This window comes from Chelon labrosus, assembly GCF_963514085.1.
Source record: "Chelon labrosus genome assembly, chromosome: 1".
NCBI lineage: Eukaryota > Metazoa > Chordata > Actinopteri > Mugiliformes > Mugilidae > Chelon > Chelon labrosus.
Genome location: NC_140337.1, coordinates 7,228,649 through 7,253,397, shown reverse-complemented (window position 1 = coordinate 7,253,397; position 24,749 = coordinate 7,228,649). Strand labels below are relative to the sequence as shown.

General features: G+C 41.3%; 1 protein-coding gene and 1 long non-coding RNA gene across 2 annotated transcripts in view; one reads left to right on the top strand and one right to left on the bottom strand.

The window, feature by feature from the left end:
* The window catches only part of LOC311486558 (Fc receptor-like protein 5), a gene marked incomplete at its 5' end in the record, with an annotated part of 185,361 nt that overhangs the window by 23,536 nt on the left and 137,076 nt on the right, over nucleotides 1–24,749 (top strand). The gene's annotated exons all lie outside the window — the stretch shown is intronic.
* LOC311486614 lies at nucleotides 21,724–24,114 on the bottom strand. The gene is made up of 3 exons (XR_014699003.1): nucleotides 23,976–24,114; nucleotides 23,011–23,090; nucleotides 21,724–22,902 (listed from the first exon to the last, which is right to left on the bottom strand). It is a non-coding gene; the product is annotated as an uncharacterized lncRNA (long non-coding RNA).

Sequence of the window (24,749 nt, the reverse complement as noted above, 5' to 3'; positions counted from 1 at the left end):
GTTGTGAAAATCCTAGTTCTATGAGTCCTTCCATTCATCCAGCTGCTGTATATTTTATGCCTGACAAACAAATATACGTTGAGATCTGGGTTCTGTTTTAGATCCTAATTTGGTTTATGCCCAGATGAACCACGGCAAGAAAGGAAAAGCCAAGAAAAATAAAGGTACGTAAAATTCTACAGCTGTTTTTATTGAAGGATAGTGTATCATAGCTTTTACTCAGTGATTGATATAAACTGGCAGTGCATACATAGAGTATCATTCATTGTATTAGTGAATACATTAACTCTATTATACTGCCTTTTAATCAGGATATCAGACAATTGTGCTAAATATATCATCTCTCCATTTACAGGAAAATCAACTCCTGCAAAAACCGAGGAAGCGGTTTACTGTGAAGTCAAACTAGGATGAGCTCTTGGTAGTGATGCTACCATGTAGGATACAAGCTGTAAGTGTTTATATTCTACAAATGATCTATTGGTTTAGATATATTACATAGAAGCATTCTTGTTTCTTGGATAACTCTGGCTCTGTTTTTGTTGTTGTCTTTGTCCTCCAGGTCTCTGAAGAGAGTTGAATGAACAGCACCAAAGAGAAGCATTCATATAGACTCAATATAGACATTAGACACATCCTCCTCTCCGCAGACTCCGGCCAGCTCACCATCCTCATCCTCCTGGACCTCACTGCAGCTTTCGACACCATAAATCACACCATTCTCCTCTCCCGCCTTGAGTCCTCCCTCGGCATCACTGGCACTGCACTCTCCTGGCTCAAATCATACCTCTCAGACCGACAACAATTCATCCACATCAACAACTGCACCTCCTCCACTGTTCCTCTGTCCCAAGGTGTCCCCCAGGGTTCGGTGCTTGGTCCTCTCCTCTTCATACTTTACCTGCTCCCCCTTGGCAACATCATTCGCCACCACGGTCTCCATTTCCACTGTTATGCTGATGACGTCCAGCTTTATATCTCCACCAACTCCATCACTCCCGCCACTCTTTCCACTCTCTCCAATTGCCTCGCTGACATCAAATCCTGGATGCATATCAACTTCCTCAAACTAAATTGTGACAAATCAGACCTAATCATTATCGGCCCCAAATCCCTCAACAACACCACAGACAGTTTCCGCCTCACCATCGACAACTCCACCTTGTCTCCATCCCCCAACAGCCGCAACCTCGGAGTCATCTTTGACAGTAACCTCTCCTTTGATCATCACATCAATCAAATCACCAGAACTGCCTTCTTCCACCTCAAGAACATTGCCCGACTCCGTCCATCACTCTCCTTCTTTGCTGCTGAAACCCTCATTCACGCCTTCATCACTTCCAGAATTGACTACTGCAACAGCATCCTCTATGGCACACCATCCAAAACTTTAAATAAACTTCAGTACATCCAAAATTCTGCTGCACGTCTGCTCACCCACACCCGCTCCCGTGATCACATCACTCCTGTCCTCCAGAAACTCCACTGGCTCCCAGTTCCACAGCGTATTCAGTTCAAAATCCTCCTCCTCACACACAAAGCCCTCCATAACCAGGCCCCTTCCTATCTCACTGACCTGCTCCATCGCCACAATCCATCCCGCAGCCTCCGTTCATGTGACGCAAACCTCCTTACTCCACCACTCAAGACCAAGCATCGAACCTGGGGCGACAGAGCCTTCTCTGCAGCTGCCCCCTCCCTCTGGAACTTTCTCCCCAAACACATCCGCGACTGTACCGACCTTCCTACCTTCAAATCTCTGACAAAAACACACCTTTTTAAAATTGCTTTTAATGTTTAGCTCAGTTTATTGTGTTTTTGATGTTATATTTCACATTGTTTTGCTAATTTGATGTCCTTTTTATGTAAAGTGTCTTTGAGTATCTTGAAAAGCGCTTTTAAATAAAATGTATTATTATTATTATTATTATTTACATTTATTTCACAGTCTCTTTAGTTTGTTTGGTTCTTTCTTAGTAGTTTGAAATATAGGATCTTGAGTCTCTGTTAGCTTTAAGGTAGGCAGCTTTTGAACTGTTACAAGAGTAAGCTCCAATTATTATCTCACTATATAGCCAATGATCTTCTACATATTCTAGATTTTAAAAATGTATAATATGATGGATGTTGTGTTTTATTTACTCCTGTTTGTTTTTAATGGTTTTATTACATTGTCTTTTAGACCATTTTATGTGTTCAGTATATATTTACTTGGTAGCCAAACTAGATAAAGACCCAACTATCACATGCAGTTATCCAAACAGTAAGTCATGTGTCAACAGTGCAGCTCATTAAATCCTGCTGATACAGTTAAAGAGCTTCAGTTAACGTCTGGGTCAAACAACAGAATGAGGCCAAGATATGTTCTCAGTGACTTTGATAGTGGTGTGATTGTTGATGCCAGACGGACTTCACCTGGGATTTTCACCACAACAAGCTCTGGATGTTACTCAAAGTGGTGAACAAACCTTTTAGTCAGGGGCACTTCTGTGGACTGGACCGCCCTCTTGAGGTCAGAAGAGAATGGTCAGACTGGTTGGAGTTTACAGAAGCGCTGTGGTCACAAAGATATTACCACTCTTTACCAAACTGGACAATGAGTTGTTTGGACTTCAGCAGCCTTACCTATATTAGATCTGAATTCAACAGAACACAGCAGAATACGCAGCCAACAAATCTAAAGAAACCATGGAATGAAGTCATGTCAGCATCAACCACAATCTCATATCAATGTTTCCACCTTTAGAGGAATCCAAGGATTGAGGCTGTACTGAGACAAAAGGAAGGTCCTACCTAGGATTTGTACGGTGTTCCTAATGAACTGTCCAGTATGTGTATAGGTTTAACTTTGACCTAAAGGATGTTTGTTAATCATCTGCTAAATTATTCTGCTTGAATATGTTACCGACAACACACACTTGTGCTATGTTGTGATTATGTTTAACATTTATAAAAAGAGACAAACAAGATCCAAGAATGACGGCCAGTTAAACCACATTCTGCTTTATTTAGAGTTAGGCAGCTTGATACAGCTGACGCAGCTGTGCTCTGCTTTCCAGATATTACAGATGCACAGCGCTTTGGTGTCGCTTCTTTTTATATTAACATTTAATCCTGTTGTTCTCAATGTAAAATTACTCATGGAAGTGTCATTAATTTTTAAAAATATTTCTGTTTTGTATTAAAAAATAAATAAAATCCACACTGTTCCACTTTAATTGGTTTCTGGTGTGATCAGCTTTCTTATAGAGGATGTCTTTTATGAGTCTAACCTCTGTGGCTTTCTGTACAAGTTCTGTATGGCTACATACACCGATCAGCCACAACATTATGATGGAGAAGTGACTAACATTGACCATCTTGTTACAATTCAAAGTTCTGCTGGAAAACTTTTGGACCTGGCATTCATTCATGTGGATGTTACTTAGACATGTAGCACCCACCCAGACCAGACCAGGCACCCCCACCCCATAGCAATGACACTCCTTGATGGCAGCAGCCGTCCCCAGCAGGATGCAGCCTGACACAGACACACACACACAAAAACGCTTTAGGAACAACTAAAAAAACATGAACAGCACAAGGTGTTGACCTGGCCTCCAAATTCGCTAGATCCCAAACTGATGAAGACTCATTCTCTGATGAGTCACAGCTGTTCTGGAGGCACAAGGGAGACCTAGACAATATTAAGAAGGTGGTCATAATGTTATGCCTGATCGGTGTATCTGCTAGTGAATAGATTCCTGCTTTATCAGGTTGGTCCAACACTCCTCTGTCTCATTTACAACGTACTAGAATTACTTTCAGTGATTCTTATTAAATCTACTGTATTCAAATGTTTTGCTTTCACCAGGTCTCAGAGCACAAATCAGAGCTCTGCTACAGACCACATGATCAACCAGGATGAAGGTCAACAGAGTGAATATGCTTCTCCTCTCCACGGTCAGCCTTAACCCTGACTTTTGTTTCTGACAAATCTTTAAAGAGAACAGTTCCATTTTTCTTGTGATCTGATCTGAACCATTACATAACTCACATCATGATATTAAATCCAACCTTGGCTTGATTTTACTCTGTAGGTGATGCTTGTCTCTATGAATCAATCAAAGGCCCTGAAGACACTGAAAGATGTACAGTATGTTCAGTAGTGAGGAAAGGAAAGAAGTGAACCCTTTAGAATTATGTTCATTTATGCATTAGTGTTTTGAAATCAAATTAATTCAATAGACAATCTGCGTCGTTCACATCAGAAATCCTAAGAATATGACTAAGCTGAGTTCTTTCTGGACGAATGCTCCAAAGTTCCTCCTGAACTTTGTGCAGGTCTGATCCACATCTGCTCTAAGGCTTGTTTGAGTTTAATGCAGCTGATGAGGTTTGACCAGTTATTAAATCTAAGAGCTGTTCCACCAGTACATTCCTTGTTTTGTGTGTGAAAATTACAATTATTATTAGTTCAAGCTCTGTGTGTTTTTAAACTTAAAGATCAGATAACATTTTACAACAAACTGAATTTTAAAGGATTTACACACTTTTTCTAGTCAGTGATTCATATTGAACATGAATCAGTTTTAAATACTAGAATGAGATGATTTTCTGTAAATGACTGAAGTTCAAACATGTCACTATATTTCAGATGAATCCAGGGATGCCACATATTCTTTGATTGAGCTTAAAAACATCACTAAGAAGGGTGAGTGTTTTATGTAGAAACAACCACATACAAGATATAGAACAAAGAGTAGCTGAGACACTTTTCTAGACCAGTAGCATCTAAATAACAGATAATATCATCTGATCCTTTTAACAGAGAAGAAACAGAAACCAGAGGAGAGCTGTGTTTACTCTGCTGTGAAGATTGGTTCATCTGCAGGTATGATTCATTCCAACAGTCCTGACTAGACAATGATCCTTCTTCTGTGTTGAACAGTTGAAACCTGAAGTGTGGCTTTTGTTTCAGATGACGGTCTGATGTATGAACAGGTTCTCTTCCACAATAAAGGTAAAGCCAAGAGAGACAAAGGTGAGTCAAGTCTCCGTCCACCTGCAGCAGTGATTGTTGTAACAGGTTGATCTTAATAAGTAATATGACTCACTGGAACCTACTTTAGCTAATATTAGAACTTAGAACATCTTGTCTCTTATATTTTCTTCTGTGCAACATGTTTATTATACACTTTTGTACAGAAGCAAATCATATTAATCATTGCGTTGCCTGTTACTGTCAAACATTTTAAACTGATTCTCTTTCATGACAGGAATATCTGCTCCTGCAACCGCTGATGAAACAGTTTATTCTGAAGTCAAACCAGCAGAACATAGGGGTCAATTGTCTTCATTCTGATTTGCTATATAATCCTATATCTTTTCGTTCTTTGGTTTGGCTCCTGATCAGTAAACAGATTGTTATCAACAAAACCAACTAAATAGAGAAAAAATAAATAAAAAATAGATTTTTATATAAATAGCAAATCATATACAAATACTAACATTAATGAAAATTCCACAAGGCTTCATCAGGTTCATGAAGTTAGAGATCTTGGTCAGTGTTGGTGTCTCAAACCCTTCAATTTCACTGGTAATGTTATGGAGTTAATGTATCAAGTATCTAAAGTAATCTAATCTAATTCATTCATTCATTTTCTGTAATGAATGGAGCAGTTCACTGTGATACTGCACAATCCAGCAGACAGGTTGGAGTGAAGCTCTGATATTATCATCTTTGGTTGCAACACATGCCTACAGGGCAGTGCCTCTCCCTCACCTGGGGCTCTCAGATCACCTCTCTCTGCTCCTCTTTCCTGTCTACACCCCTCTTAGGAGGACAACGAAGCCATGCACAAAAACCATAACAACATGGCCAGAGGGGGCGCTGTCACAACTCCAAGACTGCTTCTCAAGCACTGAATGGTCCCTTTTTGAACAGGGGGATCTCCAGGAGCATACAGATACTGTTCTTTTTTATATAAAGACCTGCATTGACAATGTGACTGTAAATAAACGCATCAGGGTATTTCCTAACCAGAAACCTTGGATGACTTCAGAAGTACACAAACTCCTCAAAGCGCGGGACCGAGCCTTCAGGTCAGGGGACATAGCCCTATACTCCACTGCCAGGACTGATCTGAAGAGGGGAATCAGGACTGCCAAGCTGGCCTACAGAGAGAAAATTGAAAACCATGTCTCGGATAACGACCCGAGACGAGTGTGGCAGGGGTTACAACATCTCACTAACTATCGGGGCAGGAAAAAAACAGTAACAACAGCAAATGGTGCCCTGCTGGCAGAAGAGCTTAACAACTTCTTTGCCCGTTTTGAGACCAAGAGCCCCACTGCTTTATCGCCCCCTGCGGTCACTGACACTTCTGTTCTCACTGTCCAACAACACGAAGTGGGACAGGTTCTTAAAGCAGTGAACCCCAGGAAGGCTGCTGGCCCTGATGGGGTACCTGGGAAGGTACTTAGAGCATGTTGTAATGAACTCTCTGCTGTCTTTACCACCATTTTCAACTTATCTCTCGCTCAGGCCATTGTCCCCTCCTCTCTGAAATCAGCAACTATCATCCCCATACCCAAGAAATCATCATCAAACAGCCTAGCAGACTACAGACCCGTGGCCCTTACCCCTCTCATAATGAAGTGCTTTGAGAGACTGGTACTCAAACACGTGCAAGCTAGTCTCCCTCACTCCTTGGACAATCATCAGTTTGCATACAGGCCAAATAGATCCACAGATGATGCCTTATCTATTACTCTCCGTGCTGCCCTGAGCCATCTTGAACAGAGAAACAGCTACGTCAGGATGCTTTTTGTGGATTATAGCTCCGCCTTCAACACAATTATCCCCGACATCCTGATCAACAAACTACTGACTCTCGGACTCCCCTCACCCACCTGCAGCTGGATAAAAGACTTTTTGTCAAACCGTCCACAGACGGTTCGAATTGGCCCCCACCTGTCTTCCACCATCACACTCAGCACCGGCTCACCTCAGGGCTGTGTGCTGAGCCCTCTTCTCTATTCACTATACACCTTTGACTGCCTACCAACATTCCCCACAAACTCTATCATAAAGTTTGCAGATGACACCACCATAGTAGGACCTATAACGGGCGGGGATGAGTCTGCCTACAGACAGGAAGTACAGAATCTGTCTGAGTGGTGCTCTGCCAATAACCTCATGTTAAATACCACAAAAACAAAAGAACTTATAATTGACTTCAGAAAGCATAGCACCCCCCACCAACCTCTCCTCATAAATGGTGAGTGTGTGGAGAGAGTCAACTCATTCAAATTTCTGGGCATCCATATCACAGACTGTTTCTCCTGGGCAACTAACACCACAGCCATTATCAAAAAAGCTCAGCAGCGCCTTCACTTCCTCAGGATACTGAGGAAAAACAACCTGAATGTGAAGCTACTGGTGTCCTTTTACAGATCCACTATCGAGAGCATCTTGTCATACGGCATCTCTGTGTGGTTTGCTGCATGTTCTGCAGCAGACAAAAAAGCCCTACAGAGAATTATAAAAAATGCAGAGAAAATCACTGGTTGCCCCCTCCCCCCCTGTCAGATATTGCACTCAGCCGTACCCTCTCAAGAGCCAAGAACATCATCAAGGACAATACTCATCCTGGCCACCACTTGTTTCAACTGTTACCTTCTGGTAGGCGTTATAGGTCCATACAATCCAGTACCACAAGATTTAAAAACAGCTTTTTCCCAAACGCAATAGTCTTCCTAAACAAACACTGCTAAACCCAGCCACCTACTGTCACCTCTTGCACTTTAATAGTTGCACTATTTGATCATTGCTCTGTTTTACTCTTTTTACTGTGTTTTATATATGTCCTGATAGTGTGTTTTATATATGTCTTGAAATGTTTATTTATTGTATGTATGCACCCAGTGGAGTAGCGCTCCTAATTTCGTTGTATTGCAATGTACAATGACAATAAAGGCATTCAATTCAACACATGACCAGGAAGATAAATGAATGACTTAATGGCACCCTCTGCTGGTCCTCAGCTGTAAACACAAGCTGGGATTATTCCAGGGGGTCAACTTTTTATTACGACGGAGTATTAGGGCCACATTGAGGGAAAAAAATAATAATCGCAAACTTCGAGAATAAAGTCGTAATTTATGAGAATAAAGTCGTAATTTACGAGAATAAAGTCATAATATTACGAGAATAAAGTCGTAATTTATGAGAATAAAGTCGTAATTTATGAGAATAAAGTCATAATTTTATGAGAAAAAAGTCTAAGTAAAACGGAATCCATGTGCCATAAGGCGTTGGGGCCTCTGCAGGTGTATTGCCGGCGTCGGAGACGCCGTGCTCGCCGGAGCTCGACTCCCTCTGGATCCAGAATCTTAATTATCAGTCGGATTGTTTCTTGAGACACCACGAAACCCCTCTTAATGTCCCGCTGATGCATCCACCGATAACCCTGCAGTTGACCAGTTCCAGCCATTTCCCCCTCCACAAAAGCAACGACTTCCTCCAAGTGCGTCTGGTTCTTTCTCCGGAAAAGATGCATTTTCTTGCATATTCTTTTTAAAGTCCTAATACTTATGATGATGTGATGCTGATGTGCCAAAAGATTAAGTAGGCCTATCTCCTTGTTTGTGAAACCTATCTTAAAGTACAACTCCACAAAATCCTCCACGGCCCTCATTTTACCAACTGTCTTCCTCTAAAACAACAGGTTAGAATATTATGACTTTTTTCTCATAAAATTATGACTTTATTCTCATAAATTACGACTTTATTCTCATAAAATTATGACTTTATTCTCGTAAATTATGACTTTATTTTCATAAATTACGACTTTATTCTCATAAATTACGACACTTTATTCTCAAAGTCTGTGATTTTTTTTTTACCTTAACCCTTTCATGCATAGAGGTCACTACAGTGTACAGCTGTTTAAAAGTGTTTTTTCTCTATATATGCCTGCAATTTTGGGCACTGCTGCATATAGTCCACTCTAGTGGAAGCTATTGCATCATCCCATACAAAAAAATCCCATTGGCTGGTCATTGTAGCGGGAAAAAGTAGTCAGTGAAACCAAGATGGCCGACAGACAGGGAGAAACACAAAACACCTCGGGTATTTCAGTTTCTACGTTCTATAAAAAGACACCATTGCAGGTAAAAAAAATATAATTACATCAAGTAACATCTAAGGTGACATATTATGTAAAGATTTTCCAAGTTTTGATTTTATATTTGGAGGAAATACTGATTAATCATCTGTCCACTCAATTGTACATCATGCATCGCTAGCTATGTTTCAACTTCAATGCAATGTCAATTACTACCAACATTGTTCTTGAAAATAATTCATATCCTATAATGTTTTGGCTGTAAGTCAACTTCTTTATGTTTTTATAATGTAATTTGAGTTTTTTTCTATATATCCTTATATTTTGTAGAGCTCAAAAAGACAGGCATATAGGGTGATACAGGAGTTCCCAGACTCAAGTGAGGAAGACTGTGCTTCTGATAGCAGTGATGAGGAATGGCTGCCAGTACAGACAGGTGCAAGGAGAGAAGTAGGAACAAGCAGTGACAGTGAAGGTGAGGAGTCTGGAAATGTTGCTGAGGGAGTTGAGGCTGAGGAAGGACATGAAGCTGATGAAGGAGATGAGGCTGTTGAACCTGAGGGACCACCACCTCTCAGAGCTCAGGGGAAAAAAGCGAAAGAAAAGAGTGTCAGAAATGTCTGGAAACTAAAGGATAACCAGTTTGAGGGAGACCTGCCTCCTTTCTTAGGAGAGAGCAAGATGAATGTTGAGGGAGCAGATGCAATAGATTTCTTCATGCATCTTTTCACCCAGGATATGATTGATGACATTGTATACAATACAAACCTGTACGCTGTCCAGAAAGGAAAAGACAAGCTGGCATTGACCTCAGAGGAGTTCAAAACATTTCTTGGAATTAATATGGTAATGTCATATGTCAGATATCCTAGATCCAGAATGTACTGGTCATCAGAGACAGGACTTCGTCTTGAACTGATAGCCGATGCAATGCCAGTGAACAGATTCGAGCAAATTCTTAGTTACATGCACTTTGTTGACAACTACTCACTGGACCCCGAAAATGCTGACAGGTTTGTCAAAATCTGTCAGCATTTCTTGGATGCACTCCAGGAAACCTTCCGCTCAGCACTTGATCCAGAAGAATTTCAGTCGGTCGATGAGATGATGATTCCCTACAAGGGACGTCTGTCTATCAAACAATATATCCCCAAAAAACCCAAGCCCTGGGGAATTAAAGTGTGGGTGCGAGCAGGATCCTCTGGGTACATGTACAACTTTGAACCCTATCAAGGTCCAGCTGGGGGACGAGGTGAGATCAGTCAGCTGGGAATGGCTGGAGATGTAGTCATGCGCCTTTGTGAAGATATTCAGGACAAGAATCACAAGGTGTTTTTTGACAATTTATTTTGCACCATTCCCCTCCTTCAGGCACTGGAACACCAAGGGATCTATGGCACTGGCACATGTAGAAGCAACAGGCTCCATGGAGCACAAGAAAATCTGAAAAGAGAAAAGCAAATCAAGCAAGAAGGAAGAGGTTCTGTCTCTGTCGTGACCAATGCGCAAAACATCACTGTCACACGCTGGTTTGATAGTTCAGTGATTCACATGGCCTCATCCTGCACCGGCCTGTCCCCAACAGATGTGGCACAGAGATGGAGCAAGAAAGAGAAGCAAATGCTCAACATCCAAAGGCCATTTTCCGTGAAGCTGTACAATCAGCATATGGGTGGAGTAGATCTCATGGATCAATGTGTTGCCATGTATCCCCACCGACGCAGAAACAAACGGTGGTACGTCAGAGTGTTCTTTCACTTCCTTGATGTCACAACTGTGAATGCCTGGCTCCTTTATAGAATGTCTGGGAATGAAGCGAAGGATCTGCTGCACTTCAAGGCGTCAGTAGCTCGTGCTCTCATCAATGCAGGATCCCTGAAGATACACACCAGAGGCAGACCCAGTGCCACTCCACCACCGGCAAAACGGAGAGCAGTGTCTAAGGCCCCCCCTGAGATCCGGTATGCCCCCGGAAACCAGTGGCCCAGCTCAAGGAAGCAAAAAACGCCAGCAGATGCCAAGATGCTGCGTGCACACGAAGAACCAAGTACATCTGCATGCAGAGTCTTGTAGCTTTGTGCCCCGGATGCTTTGGCAACTATCATAGAAAATAGTCTCAAAAATGAGCAACAAGCATGATTTGACTGGAAATATGATACATGCTATAAGATACTATGAGAGAATATGCTCAGTTCAGACTTAACAGTTCAGAGACTTAACAGTTCAGAGACTTGACAAGAATGTATGATAACAGTATGATAAACACCAGTTAGTCAAAATTCTATGAGGATCTACAGTTCAGAAACTCGTTACTTGTGTGACACTATCTTCCTCAGTTCAGAGAATATGTCTTTATTTTGTTATCTTGTTTTACATCCCTAAAGATGAATAAAAACGCCTAGTGAAAAAAAAGTTTTATGTTTATGTTAACTTAGAGAGGCCTACAGAGTAGTGGAGGAACCACCATTCCAACAGAATACCATATTACAACTGTATAACTAAATAACAACTATACCTATATAACTACCATGTTATTACACTGATTTTTTTTTACAGTACAAAATGCATGAAGTACACTTGAGTGGACAGATAAATATTTCTTTATAGAATAAAGGTGGAAAAATTTTTTTTTTCAAACCTTGTTTATATCCCTAAGGATGTATAAAAACATACATCGTACCTAATACTCCGTCGTAGTATCCTCTGCGGCACTGAATCAGTTGTAATGACACAGTTGGCCACTAGATGGCGCCTCTAATGCAGACGCCGCCTCGCACACGCTTCCACCGGTCTTCTCCACCAGTGAAGAAGAGACGTTGAGCCGTGGCTAAGAGCGGAGGAGAGAGAAAACTTGATCGAGAAAATCATGTCTTTCAGGTGAAAGAAGGTTTTCTGTTCACAGAATGTAAAGGCAAACCTATGTGCTAGTCTGCTTAGAGACGTTATCTGCCATGAAAGATTTCTATTTACGTCGCCGCTACAACACGTTGCACAAAGCTAAATACGAGAAGCATACTGAAGCTGCAAGGGCTGCTATGTAGCGGACCTCAAATCAAAAGTAGGCTACACAAACAAAGGCGGCTTTTTACCAGTGCCCACTGCTGGTAGTGGCGAGGTAGAGTGGGTATACAGGGAAAATGTTAAACATATTAAACTGTTTCCTGGTGGAAAAATGCATTAAGTAAAAAAATAAAAATAAAAAAAAATATCACAGTAAGTGGTTATTTTTTGTTTGCTTCAATAAACACACACATATATAATTATAAATATATATATAAATATATTCTAATTATACACACACAAACCTCATATCTGCATGTGATATCTGGTTAAGTGTGCGGTCCTATGGCCCTCTGGTAGTGTCGATGAAAAATTGTTGCCCCCTCCATCATTTAGGTTGCCCATCCCTGGTCTATGGTCACAGTCAGCAGCAACAAGCTCAGCTGAAGACTGGAAGACTTTTGTTAGAGCACATTGTTTTCTGACCTGTAGGTGTCTCCATGAGTAGAAAGAATGGAGTTACTAACTGTCCATTCTGCTACAGGCTTATTTCTATCTACTGACAATCAATGACCTCATCATTTCTAACTGAGCCACCTTGAAAAGAGGAAATGCAGCCTGTGCTTCAAACTAAATGTCTGCCGTTCAGTAGATGACTTGTTGTATGATATCAACTTTCAGCTCACAGCAGAGAGGTACATTTGTTGCTGCACAAAATATTTTTAATTAGAGTTTTACTACTTTACTTTCTGAAGCAGACGGTTTTCTAATGCATCATTCTTAAAGGCTTAATCATACGACTATGTGCATAGCGCAACAAAGTATTGATAACTGTTCTCTGTTGTAGAATATTTTTTGCATGAATTAGATGAAGCTGAAAGATCAATACTACTGATCAGAAACAGGACGAGAAGCATCAGCGTTTTAAACCCACTGCAGAGGTCTGAGGTTTGTTGAAAAAAAAGAAGGAAGCAGACAGACTGTCTTGATATAGAACAGACACGTAGTGAGGGCTGGATGTGAGGATGATGTCATATTGGTGTGGAGTGCAACTTTATTTTTGTTCTCACGGTTCTTTCTTCCTCTTCAGATGCTGCAGTTGTTGCTTCCTGGTATGAAGTTGAAATCTTTCTCTGAAGCAGAGTGACACGTTGTCAGTGCTGGACGTGAGGATGGGACACACTTTGCTCTGTGTGCTGGGGTTATTGTGTAAGTACATCACTTTCTCACTTTGAATTGTATACATGAAGGAAAATGTTTCAAATGAGAAGAACAGAGTGTCAGAGGTTTGTCTCTCAGAAAGCTTGAACACCACAGACTTGTGGTTTCTATGTTGGTTGTTGAGTTGGTTTGCTTCAGAGTTAAATACACTACTGGACTTTAATAGTGATTATTTACACTAATATATTTGTTCAATGCATGTACAGAATATGTTACTGTGTGTTGTTATTCAAAAACTTATTTTACTGATTGCTTTATTTTCTACTTCCTCTTTATTAACTCAATGATCTGTCTGTATTAAAACTAGTGCAAAGAACATTTCTTTTGTCTTCTTGGTGTTGAGGTTGAGGTGGATGTCGCTGCACCAGTGCTTGGACCTCCTCTCTGTATGGTGTCTCGTCATTGTTGTTGGTAATCCCCCCCATGGTGTTGGAGCCATGGGTTGAGACGCAGACACAGGTGTACAGTGTGTACAAGACTGGACTCAGTACACAGCCCTGAGGAACACCAGTATTAAGGATGATAGTGGAGGATGTGGAGGTGCCCATCCTGACATGATGGGGTCTGTTAGTTAGGAAGTCCTTGATACACAGACAGAGGGAGGTTCCAAGTTGCAGTTGGGGCTGATGGAGTTAAATCCCAAGCTGAAGTCAACAAGCATCATCCTGATGTATGTTTGGGGCTTTCACTATGGCTGAGAGCAGTGTGGAGGGTGATGGAGATGGCAACGTCTGTGGATCTGTTGGACCTGTAGGCAAACTGGTGTTGGTCAAAGCCTGGTGGGATGTGGGCCTTGACATGCTGTAACACCAGTCTCTCCATGTATTTCATGATCACTGGTGTCAGGACCACAGGCTGGTACTCATTCAACCCTGTAATGGCAGAGGATTTGGGCACAGGGATTATGGTGGCAGTTTTCAGGCTGAACGGTTAAAGATGGTTATAGCTCTGACGCCAGCTCGTTTGCCTCGCTTCTGGTGCTTTTCACAGCGCCGCTGTCGCCTCCTCTCTGTCCGGCATATCCTCTCCGGGAACGGTCCAGTGTTTTTCAGGCTGATAAGTTCAGTCTGGGTGTAAGTCCTTCTCAATGTGTAGCTGCTAACTATAGAGGAGCACCGGGTCGCTGCATCTACCCACGCAACCATCTTGAATTCATGTAGCTACATGTTATATTCACTAGCAAAGACCCCAAACAAACAGCGCTGACTGAGTTGAGTCGTGGCCCTGCTCCTAAAAGTTAACTAAGCTCTGCTGATTCCATAGCTGAAGAGATCCAAACTTCCACTGGTATTAATGTAAGCACATAAACTGTGCAGCAGTACCATCATGCAAGCCTCACATCACCAAGTCCAATGCCAAGCGTCAGATGGAGTGGTGTAAAGCACACACTGTGGAGCAGTACAAACGTGTTCTGTGGAGGGATGAATCTTCTCCACAGCTTCTCTGTGTGTCAGTCAGATGGAGGAGTCTAGGCTTGGAAAACGTTACCGACCTGACTGCATTGTGCCAACTGTGAAGTTTGGGTGGAGGAGGGATAATGATATGGGGCTGTTTGTTAGGGTTTGGGCTCGACCCCTATCTCCAGTGAAGGGCAATCTTAATGTTTCAGCATACCAAGACATTTTGGACAATTGCCACATATATTTCCAACTATGAGGCAACAGTTTGGGGAAGGCCCTTTTCTATTCCAACATGAGTGTGCCCCAGTGCACAAAGCAAGGACATTAAAGACATGGTTCCATGTGGAAAAACTTGACTGGTCCACACAGAGCTCTGGCCTCAACCCCACAGAGCACCTTTGGGATGAACTGGAACAGAGATTGTGAGCTAGGCCTTCTCACTGCATTCTTACTGTCCTTTCTACTTGTAGTGCTTTTGTTGTGTGCAGCACTGCCACCATGTGTCACAATGAACAGTCTATGGTCACAGTCAGCAGCAACAAGCTCAGCTGAAGACTGGAAGACTTTTGTTAGAGCACATTGTTTTCTGACCTGTAGGTGTCTCCATGAGTAGAAAGAATGGAGTTACTAACTGTCCATTCTGCTCCAGGCTTATTTCTATCTACTGACAATCAATGACCTCATCATTTCTAACTGAGCCACCTTGAAAAGAGGAAATGCAGCCTGTGCTTCAAACTAAATGTCTGCCGTTCAGTAGATGACTAGCTGACTATCAGCTTTCAGCTCACAGCAGAGAGGAATGAGGAATGCAGACAAAGAGCACAGTCATCATTTAATATGCCTTTAAACTAGAATAACAGGGTTCAGTAACATTTATTTCTTAACATTCATTAATTCAGTTTGTCAAGCAGACAACATGACAGCATCACTAAATCTCTTGGAGAGAGATTTCTTCATTCAAAGTCTCTAAAGGCCTCAGATTTAAAGATCCTCCTCACATATCTCTAAACACATTCAAAGTGCTCCCCCATGGTTCACATGTTCTTTGTTCTCACTGATATTATTTATACAGAGCAGCACTTCCTAACTGATGTGTGAAAGTGACGTGTGCTCAGATCAACCACTGTGATAGAGTTCTGTTGAAACTATTGTTCTCAGGAGCCAACACATGGCCAGGAAGGCCAACAATTCATCCAAGACATTTTAGAAAACTACTCTGTCTACTGTTTTTGTTTGCATGCATACACATATTGTATCTGCACACACCTCCCTTTAGATAACCAGCAGTATGGGTGCAGGTGGAGTGGATGTAACGTTAAATACACAACAGGGAATAGGATTTGATGCAATGAGTGCAAAAAAAAATAGGTTTAAAACATTTTGTATTTTTGTGACAAATTCAAACTACATATTCTCTGTTCCATCTTGATTTATCAGTTTCTACATCTGTTTTATTTCATTGTCTTTTTTTGCATCAAGAGGTAAGTTTGCAGGAGCTGGACAGGAAGTGAGACATTTCTCAGTTCTATCTTTGTCTTCTTATGCTGCAGATGAGTTGCTGCCTCAAATGCAAACAGCAAATTAGATTTAATCAGTGAAAGCAGCGATTTTGGAAACATTTGTCAAGATTTGCATGAAAACAAGAAGAGAAGAAGTCTCCCAGGTTGTTTCTGGTGTAAATGGTGTCATTGTTTCTGGTGTACTTTCTCATAGAGGGGTTCATCAGTTTAATCAGTCTAGCTTCTGCAGGTTCTTCTGCAGTTCTCATCTTAATGATAACCACATTTGATTAGAGCTACAGCTACTTCTAATGCATCAGAGCTGGGAGAGGGGGAAGGACTTCATCATCATGTTCACTCCTTTTTCTCAACACTATTTCTGTTTTGATCACTTCCTGTGAATGAAGTCATGGCCACATTTGACTCCAGAGTTTCAGTAGAAGGAGAAGACATGTAGAGAGTGTTCAGTTTGACAGACTTTACACTGGTGAAGCTCAGCTTTGGGATTTAAGATGAAGAATAATCATATTTTCAGATTGTAGTTTAAAACCTGCATGGATTCCCTCCAGCTGCTGTGCTGAACTTAGTGAGTATGACACCTCTTGTTACCAGTAGGTCCTCTATTCATTCTACATGGAAAAGTATTTATTGTGTCTTTCAAACATGTGATTGTAATGACTTTATGCAGCAGCCTTTCCCGTAGCATCAAGAATCACTGTTTCTTTGTAAGACAGCAGTAGTCTACAGGATGATCATATCTGTGGCAGGAAGAAAATTCAAATCTATTTCTCTGTAGCTTATTGTATGTGACCTCTCTAACACTTCCACCACTTTCTGTGAGTCATCAAGTACTCCGTGCATGTCAGCAGCAGTTGAACTTGTCTGAATGGTCAAGACAAAGATATAAATGTAGAAAGATGGATACATAGATGAACCTTCACATGGATTAAAGTTTTCCGTCCTACGACGGATTTCCGTCAACTCGGGTCTCAAAAGGCTAAAAATGAGATCGGTGCAGATCCGCAGAGAAAAAAAAAGAGAAGAGGGAGGGGGGGAGGGGGGTGGTCTACAACACCGATATGATACGCAACAACTTCTCCTATCAGCTGTGGAATTTTAACTGTCTGAGAGGAGCCAGCCTGCCTGCGCGCGCCTCGGGATGAGCCGAGCTCTCCTCCGGGGAGGAGGGAGACACGCCGCGGCCCTCGAAGAAGGGAGGCATCAGCAGCAGACCAACCTCGCGCCAGGCGCAGGTGGTTGTGCCAGACCGTTAATGATCCTTCCGCAGGTTCACCTACGGAAACCTTGTTACGACTTCTACTTCCTCTAGATAGTCAAGTTTGATCGTCTTCTCGGCGCTCCGCAAAAACAAAATTAAAAATGTAGCTGTACAGATATATACAGAATACAGAAAGTTTTATTAATCCCCAAAGGGCAATTCGGTTTCTAAAGTCCACCATCTAGACATACAACCATTCACACAACAATAGTACATAGCAGGAGTAGCATGATATGGCCTGGGTCCAAGCACAATTGATAAGTAAAAAACATAAGAAGCAGAATAAATAATGATAAAGAGAATACAAATAACCACTTGTCCCGATAGAGAATAAAGTAAGATAAAAAAAAAGATAAAAATAAAAGGTAATGTGTGCTTATTAGAAACACATATTAATAACTAAAAAATTAAAAATTGCCACGTTAACAAAAAAGTAATAAATAACTGAATAAATAAATGGAAGATGAATTGCACATATCTGTACTACCTAAAGTGCATTGTGCCAAGAACAGATCAGTCAATAATCATTTCCTCAGCTCAGTATTTAACAGCGTAATAGCTGAAGGAAAAAATTATCTTGCATAAAGGTTTGTCTTTCTGGGGGGCTGCAAGTAACGCCGACCTGATGGCATAAGAATAAATTAATCTCCAAGAATATGATGTTGGTTCATCAGACGTTTTGCTTTTTGGAGGACACGTTTCTCCCAAAGAGAATTCAGGTCGCACATTTGGATTCTAATAATTTTGGAGCAGATGTCCACAATATTATTTAAACAGTTTCGGTCCTTCACTGTTATATTACCAAACCAACAAATGAAAGAAAAAGTAAGAAGGCTCTCAATATATGACAAGTACACAGTACAAAGTATAGATCTGGAGACCCAGAAGGAAATAATCCTGCACAATAAATGAACTCTCTGCTGGGTACGTTTGACCACTGATTCAGAGTTAATTTCAAACTTCAGCTGAGAATCAAAAGCCGTACCCAGATATTTATAAGAATTTACAATCTCCACATCATGAATCCTGCATATTGAGGTATTTGTCACTCTCCTAAAATCAATGATGAGTTCCTTAGTTTTAAGGACACTGAGGTCGAGAAGGCTGTCGTCACACCACTTTACAAAATCAGGAAGTGCACGTCCGTGATCTGACTCTGCACCATGGAGGAGTGACAGCAAAGCAGTATCATCAGAAAATTTAACAAGAAAACTGTCCTCTTTAAGAGACCTGCAGCTATCTGTGTATAAAATGAACAGCAGCACACGGCTTTGTGGGGAACCTGTGTTGGAGACTGATTTTAGACCTAACACCATTTACTGAATCCTGCTGTGTCCTGTCAGTCAGAAAGTTTAAGAACACGGCTAAAAGATGGTCGGGCAGATTAAAATGAGAAGCAAGCCTCTCAGTTAAAATGTAAGGCTGCATTTTGTTAAAAGCTGATGAGAAGTCAGCAAATAAAAGCCTGGCATGACATTTGGGTTTCTCCAGATGCTTATAAATGTTGTCCAAGATAAAAAGTTTAGCATCATCCACTCCTTTATTACTTTGATCAGCAAATTGAAGTGGGTCGAGTTTGCCCTCGACCAAGCTGAGAACCTCTTCTTTTAGGATTTTCTCCAGGTTTTTTACTACAAGAGAAGTAAGCGCCACAGGTCTGAAATCTTGTAATTCCCTAGCTCTATTTATTTTGGGAATAGGAATAACAGTGGAAAATTTCCAAATTGTTGGGAGGTTGCAGTTGTCAACACACAGTTGAAAAAGACGAGAAAAAACACCACTGAGTTGATCGACCACTATTTTCTTAAATAGAACCTCAACTTGTTCTTGAGATATTTGAATATCACTACATGGTGTCAAAGAGTTCTTCAACCTGGAGACATCTTGCGTGAAATCAGACCTTTCAAATTCTAAAAAGAAGTTGTTAAAAGCATCGGGCAAACAATCATCCTCAACTCTATTAACACTGATAAGTGTTCATTTGGGTTCATTTCCATGCTGATTAATTGCAGCCATAGATTTGATCCCTCGCAATGCTGACCCAAGGTCTCCATTTCCATATTGTTTATCTATTTTTTCCCTATACTTACTTTTGGCTTTGACTATTTCAGCCCTAACCTCTCTGGATACAGACTTTCTCTCCTGTGAGTCACCAGTAAAGAAGGTCTTTTTCTTCTTGTTGATAACTGTTTTTAGATCTTTGGTTACCCATGGTTTATTGTTAGGGAAAGTAACACCAGTTTTGGCTGGGATAACAGTGTCCACACAGAAGGTGACATAGGACGAGACAGTGTCCGAAAGTTCATCAATATTGTCCCCACATCCATCGAAAAAACATTGCCAGTCAGTACACTCAAAACAAGACTGGAGGAAGGATATGCTGTCCTCTGTCCAGAGCTTATCAGTTTTTGATTCTCCCTCCCGACGTCAATATGATGGCACAAGGAAGATGCTGTTGTGGTATGAAGCCCCCAACCCTGGCATGAGAAGAGACTTATATCCTTCTTTTACATTGCCAAGACACAACCCTTAGCAAAAAGTAGTACACTTGAATAAACTACTTTTTGCTAAAGGAAGTCGAGTGTGGTGTTTTTTTTGCGTGGTTTGGCAAGTCACATATTGTTCATATGTCCGCAAGACCTTGTCTAAACGGACATGGTTCATATCCCCCATGTAAAATTTGGGAGCCTCACTGCAAATACACTGAAAAAATAAAAACCTTGGATCAACGTAAAAAAATTTAGGTAATCAATCACACGATATACACTATATTACCAAAAGTATTCGCTCACCTGCCTTTACTCATTCTATGAACTGAAGTGCCATCCCATTCCTAACTCATAGAATTCAATATGATGTCGGTCCACCTTTTGCAGCTATTACAGCTTCAACTCTTCTGGGAAGACTGTCCACAAGGTTGAGGAGAGTGTTTATAGGAATTTTTGACCATTCTTCCAAAAGCGCATTGGTGAGGTCACACACTGATGTTGGTCGAGAAGGCCTGGCTCTCAGTCTCCGCTCTAATTCATCCCAAAGGTGTTCTATCGGGTTCAGGTCAGGACTCTGTGCAGGCCAGTCAAGTTCATCCACACCAGACTCTGTCATCCACGTCTTTATGGACCTTGCTTTGTGCACTGGTGCACAGTCATGTTGGAAGAGGAAGGGGCCCGCTCCAAACTGTTCCCACAAGGTTGGGAGCATGGAATTGTCCAAAATGTTTTGGTATCCTGAAGCATTCAATGTTCCTTTCACTGGAACTAAGGGGCCAAGCCCAGCTCCTGAAAAACAACCCCATACCATAATTCCTCCTCCACCAAATTTCACAGTTGGCACAATGCAATCTGAAATGTACCGTTCTCCTGGCAACCTCCAAACCCAGACTCGTCCATCAGATTGCCAGATGGAAAAGCGTGATTCATCACTCCAGAGAACGCGTCTCCACTGCTCTAGAGGCCAGTGGCGGCGTGCTTTACACCATTGCATCCGACGCCTTGCATTGCACTTGGTGATGTGTGGCTTGGCTGCAGCTGCTCGGCCATGGAAACCCATTCCATGAAGCTCTCTGCGTACTGTACTTGGGCTAATCTGAAGGTCACATGAAGTTTGTAGCTCTGTAGCAATTGACTGTGCAGAAAGTCGGCGACCTCTTTGCACTATGCGCTTCAGCATCCGCTGACCCCTCTCCGTCACTTTACGTGGCCTACCACTTCGTGGCTGAGTTGCTGTTTTTCCCAAACGCTTCCATTTTGTTATAATAGAGCTGACAGTTGACTGTGGAATATTTAGGAGCGAGGAAATTTCACGACTGGATTTGTTGCACAAGTGGCATCCTATGACAGTTCCACGCTGGAATTCACTGAGCTCCTGAGAGCGGCCCATTCTTTCACAAATGTCTTGTTTCACAGTCTGCATGCCTGAGTGCTTGAATTTATACACCTGGGGCCAGGCCAAGTGATTAGAACACCTGATTCTGATCATTTGAATGGGTGAGCGAATACTTTTGGTAATATAGTGTATCTGACATTGACTCAAAGCAAATAATTTAATTTAGTGTAACCTGAAAAGTTTAACTCCATGCAACCACTATTTAAAGGTTGGAGCAAACTTATTATTTTAGGTTGGAGCATAACTATTTTAAGTTGTCTCAAATAAAAAAGTAACGGTTGTCATTATTTGAAATGTATAGTAAATCAAATTTTAAAAATTTGCTTTTAATACATTTTGATCAATGACTACTCAGAACACTTTTCTTAAGAACACATTCATATTTATTGTTCCATAAATTGACAACACTGAACATGTGTTTCAAATGTATGAAGATAAACAGTCTGCTTCAGCTGAACACCAGAAACGAGACTATTGATGTCATCAGAAGACAAATCATCGAGCTGCAATAGTAGCTCAACTCCTAAGACATCACGCAGTACCCATGGCAAATTTACCAGGACATACATTTTCTTATAAGATAAGATAAGAAGATAAGAAAAACCTTTATTCGTCCCACAATGGGGAAATTGCAGTTTGCAACAGCATGCAGAAATTACATAATAATAGATATATAATAATAGATATATTGCACATATTAAGAGTGCTCGTTGTGGAGCCTAACAGCAGCAGGAAGGAAAGACCTTCTGTATCTTTCCTTCACACATCAAGGGTGAAGCAGTCTGTCACTGAAGCTGCTCCTCAGTCCTGTCAGGTCACCATGGAGGGTGTGGGACTCATTGTCCAGCATGGAGGACAGTTTAGCCAGAACTCTCCTGTCACCCAGCTCCCCCACTGAGTCCAACTAGCAGCCCAGGACAGAGCTGGACTTCCTGATGATCTTATCCAGCTTCTTCCTCTCCCTCTCTGTGATGCCACTGCTCCAGCAGACCACTCCATACAAGATGGTTGATGCTACTACAGAGTCATAGAAGGTCTTCAGGAGTGCCCCTTTCACTCCAAAAGACCTCAGTCTCCTCAGAAGGTAGAGCCTGCTCTGTCCTTTCCTATAGAGTGCATCAGTGTGGTGAGACCAGTCCAATTTGGTGTGAGGTGAACACCCAGGTACTTATAAGAGTCCACTTGCTCAATGTCCATTCCCTGGATGTTCACTGGTGAGGGGAGGGCGGAACGGTGTCTTAGAAAATCCACCACCATCTCCTTGGTCTTCCCCGCGTTGATAAGGAGGTGATTTCGCTGACACCAGTCTACAAAGTTCCCCGTCAGTCCTTATTCAGATGTAAGCCTTATTATCAACTAAACACAAAAGCTGTTGCAACTGAGGGCAACTCGTTCAGGACCTCTGTTCCTTCGATGACAGTCTTAATGTCTTTGTGTGGATGGAGAGGATCCTCTTTCTCAGTGATAAAGATCGCCATGGTTTGCTCCAGCTCTTCAACCTCATTTTCCTGCATTAAAAAGAAAGAAGAAGAAAGAAAAGACATGTTATTGTTTCAGAAATCTCCAGATTTCATGTTAGATCATAATATCCTTATGACATTGTAAATAGAACTTACCACAAGCAATGATCACTGGCAGGAGCTTCCAAATGCACATGGTTGCACAGCAGAAACACGACTGATTGGTGGCTGCTTCCCTTAAGTTGAAAGAGAATACATTATTTAGTTTTTAAGTTAGCCATCAAGTGTGTTAGCTACTATCATGATGCACAAATTACCCAACTTTTAACATAAACAGATTTACTTTATTTTATGATTTTAGGGAAGCTGGCTAACATTTTGGTACTTTTCTACCACATGTAAATTCTGTTAACAGTGTAGCATATTAACATTACCAGCAAGAACTAGCTGGGCCTTGTAATATTATGGCTGATAAACACTGAACACAAGATAATTAGGAGGGTGAATAAAAGATCACAGATGCCCTTATGCTATTGACAGCAGAAATTACCATCAGTCAAGTTTGCAGCTTGAACCTGGGGATTAACTAACGTTACCACATGTCAAGTGTCAAAAACACAACAACAACAACAAACTTTGGAGGGTTAACCCCCTTCTTGACAAGCTAGCATGTCATGGTTGGTACTATCTTCAATAGCTTTAACACAGAGCACTTTAAGACAGTAATGTCGGCTCTTCGCGCCACTGTTAACAATTAAAAACACTAAGCAGAGCAAACGCATTTTAAGTCACGAACATAACATTAGCTGTAACGTTAATTAACTTAAACGTGGTAGCTACCATCAATGTCGCCACAAAATAACATTACATTTACAAATGCTAGCTTGAATTTCTTAGTTAGCTAGCGAACTGTGATAACATAACCCACCCACGACCAGAGGACGGCTAATGTAAGTTAACTTTATAGTTTGAATGAAGAATGCTAACGTTAGCGCTAGCTTAACGTTAGCATTTATAAGCTATCAAGCGGGAGTGCTGAGATTACGGCCAGAGTCAAGGCCAGTCAGGTATACTTGGAACAAAGCGTTAACGGTAGACAAAGTTTAATGTTTTTATCTTACCAGTAACAATGTTGCTCGTTGTGTTCTTCTGTGTCGCAGCCTGGATCGAGGGTCTGTTGGAGTGAACCGTCGCGACCGATTGTTCAGTGACGGACGTTTCTTCTTCTTCTTCTTCTTCTTCTTCTTCTTCTTCTTCTTCTTCTTTTGTGTTTTATGGCGGTTGGCAAACCAACTTAACGGTGCATTACCGCCACCGACTGGGCTGGAGTGTGAATCAAGAGATATTGGAATTTAGTACTAACTAAATAAATAAATTAAACAAACAAAAAGGAGAGGAAATAAAATAAATAACTAAATAAAAATAAAATAACACTAAAATAAACCAACTAAATTAAATCCTTTTGGCTAAGTCTGTATCTCTCAGGAACTTAATAATAAAGTGATAAATGTTACTAGATATTTTCCCTAATAAACCTTTCATTGTAAAATTGTTCTGCTTGACCATTCTGAGTGACTGAAAAAGCTGATTTCTTTCTTGGCTATACCTTGGGCAATGAATTAAAATATGCTCTACCGTTTCTAAATGACTGCAATGTTGACATTTCCCTGTTGGATGTTTTCCTATTATCTTCAATGAAGAATTGAGCCCTGTGTGTCCTATTCTTAATCGTGTAATTATACTCTCCTCTCTTCGACTCCTACACTCTGTCCTTCCAATATTCACTTCTGGTTGAATATTATATAAATGTCTCCCTTTGTCATGATCCACCCAATACTCCTGCCATGTTGCTCTCGCATATGTTTTAATGAACATTTTAGCTTCAGATTTGCTAT